Below are 3,194 nucleotides of genomic sequence, written 5' to 3' on the forward strand. Positions count from 1 at the left end.
AGGATTGTTAGTTCTTTATGTGTCTTACGAAACTCTGCCTTGGTTGAAGGTCATGAAGATATTTTTCTGTATTATCTTCTGAATTCTTTATATTATGACATTTTCCATTTTTAAACTTTTGTGTTCTAGGAAAAAAGGATTCATCTTCATTTTATTTTATATGAATATACAACATAATTAATAGAAACTTCTATCTTCATTGCTATTCATTTCTTTCCCATTTTTGGTGCCTATGTGTAAGCCTGTTTCTAGGCTTTTCTATTCTCTCTCTCTTTTGGTTTAATTTCTGCCCATGAAGCAATACCAAATTGTGTTTATTACTATGCTCTTATATTTTTCTATCTGATATAGCCATATCTCCTTTTCGTTCTTCTTTATAAAAAGAGTTTTTGATAATCTGTCACCTATACATGAAATAAAATTATTCTTTATATTTTTTGAAATATTAAAAAAAGATGAGTGAATGAATATATAGTAGCATTGTTCATATAGGAAACTTGGAAACATTCCAAGTGTTGGCCAACAAGTGAATAAACAAGTTGTGTTATATTAAACAATGGAATATTACTCCGTGATAAATAAATGAAAAAAAAGTGCTGTTACATGCAAAACTCTGGATAACTCTTAAAAACATTATGTAAAAGATGCCAAACACATAAACATATATACTGTATGCTTTTATTTATACGAAATCCTAGAACAGGCAAAACAAATATAAAATGACAAAACAATTGTTGCCTGGTGCAGGGAATTCTTCAAATCATGTCATAGCCAAAAGGTTGACCTGATGCATTTCTATTCTCATGAACTGAAATATGACTGAAATCATGGTTTGTATATACAGGTGCCCCACAGTATAAGGAGTGTCCATGACCAGTAAATTAACACTTTTAAAGTAATAACAGCATCAATTAGAGCAAACGTGTCTATTACACTTAGCAACTATCAGGTATTGCAAAACCTTCACTTACCTTCCATTTATTCATGGCAAAAGATTCCAAATGGCCAAGTATTATCACCACCATTTCACAGAGAAGAAAACCGAAGCACAGATAATTTCACTTATTTACTCAAAATCCCTAAACTTACCTAATCAACCATTTAGGGTAATGCTATATAACTATTAAATGACAGAACTGCATAATGAACCCAGGCAGTTCAGCCTTGGAGTCTGTGTTCTTTATTTGGTACTGGGGATTGAACCCAGAGGCAATTTACCACTTAGCCACATTCTGAGCCCTTTTTATTTTGAGACAGTTTCACAGAAAGTTGATTAGTGCCTCACTAAGTTGCTGAGGCTGACCTCAAACTGTTTCAGACTCCTGAGTTGCTGGGATAACAGGCATGTGCCACCACACCCGAGTCTGTGTTCTTAATCATGAACTGACTCAATGATACAAATGTGTTCTGTCTATATAGTATTACCCTAAACGGTTGATTAGGTAAGTTTAGTGAAAATTTACCTCTTGTTTGAGTTAGCCACATAGTGGGTTTTCTGCCTTGTTATTTAAAGTTTGAGAAAAAAATCCACCTCCTCCCTCCAAATAAACAAACATAAAATGGAGTGTACAGAGAACTGGGATTTTGGAGGGTGTGCATCGTCCAGATTATTGGATTCATACACTTGTAAGCCCCCTGCTTAACCAGGCTTGTGTAAATGGGATCAGTTCCTTGATCTGTCTGAAAGGGAATTTTTCAGCTGTCACTAAGAGCCAAATCCTTCTTTTCTGCTCTTCTGCTCTGAAAGATATTTATAATTTGTTTGTGATTTATTGAAATTTGCCTGGCTGTGAGAGGACTACATCTTATAAGCTTCAACTCACTTAACCCTTCACTACCTGCTCTGTCCCTTTGGGAAAACTCTCCCTAGAAGACATTTCTGTGAGGTTGCCCAGTCCTCTGAAGTTTATAAAACAGCACACATAATACCCCACATAATTTATTCAACCATTTTCTCTATTAAGGTACTTGGAGGACACAACAGGTGGTGTGGATGTACAAAGAGGGCCACAAATCCCCTCTTACATTTGCTTCTGTTTGATAACTTTGGTGGTGAACACAGGTTAAAGCTGTGGCTTTAGAAAATTAATCAGCTTCCAAAATGAATGGCACCAAATGAATATCTAACCAAACCAAAATATTTTTCTTTAATGTAAATTAGTATCTACCTAAAAACAGCAGAACATAATTATCCCAGTGACTCAGGTTGGTTGATAATCTTTGTAAATACATGTAGAACATCAAAATTAGAAATAATGTGCTCATTCTTCATATTTATGCTGTGTACCTTTTATTGAGCAGCTTACGGAGGGATTAGAAGCAGAGGATAACTTTTTTTTTAAGCTAAAAGAAATTTAGCTAAATTCACCTAAAAGAAATCCTTTTTTTCTATTTCCTCATATTTGTCTCTTTTGCTTGGTTTTCTCCCTTTCAGTCCTAGGTATCTTCTTTTTCACTTCAACTTCTGCCCATGCGCCTCTGTCAGAAGTCTTTGTTTCTTTTTTTTCTGGGAACTTGGAGATGGATATCAGCAGTACTATAGTGATGCTGAGTCCTGGGTCATGACCATGGCCAGGCTAGCATTAGATGGGAGGAGAGACGAGAGCGAGCGTCTGTATTGCTTGACTGGTTTATTGTTTCTGAGTTGTACAAACGAGAGGCATCAAGGAAATAGAGCATATTGTATTGAGTTTAATATGTCTCTGTAGAGGGCATCCTAATTTTACATGACACAAGAGAAGGCATGCTCTCCAATCCTTTCCCAGGGAGCATGTCAACAGAAAAGAAACACAAAAACATTTGAGAGGCAGGGATTTAATGCTATATAGCCTGCAAGCATTTGGGTGGTTCCAATATCACTTATGATACTATGGTAGATGAAGATTGATTTCTTGTGACTTTTATTACATTAGCTTTCTTTTGCTGTTTGTAACAGATTACCACAAACTGAGTGACTTAAAACAACACAAACTCACTAATTGTAGTTCTGACTGTCAGAAGTCCTAAAATCAAGGTGCTGGCAGGGCTGTCTTCCTTCTGGAGTTTCTAGGGAGCGCTCGCTCCTCCCTTTCCAGTTTTTGGAGGCTGCCTACATTTCTCCTGTCCTTTTTCCATCTTCGAAGCTTCAACTTCTGCATTACATCTCCTCTCCCTCTGAGACTCGCCTCCCTCTTATAAGGAAGCTTGTGATTGCA

Source organism: Spermophilus citellus (genome assembly GCF_964194105.1).
Source record: "Spermophilus citellus genome assembly, chromosome: 8".
NCBI lineage: Eukaryota > Metazoa > Chordata > Mammalia > Rodentia > Sciuridae > Spermophilus > Spermophilus citellus.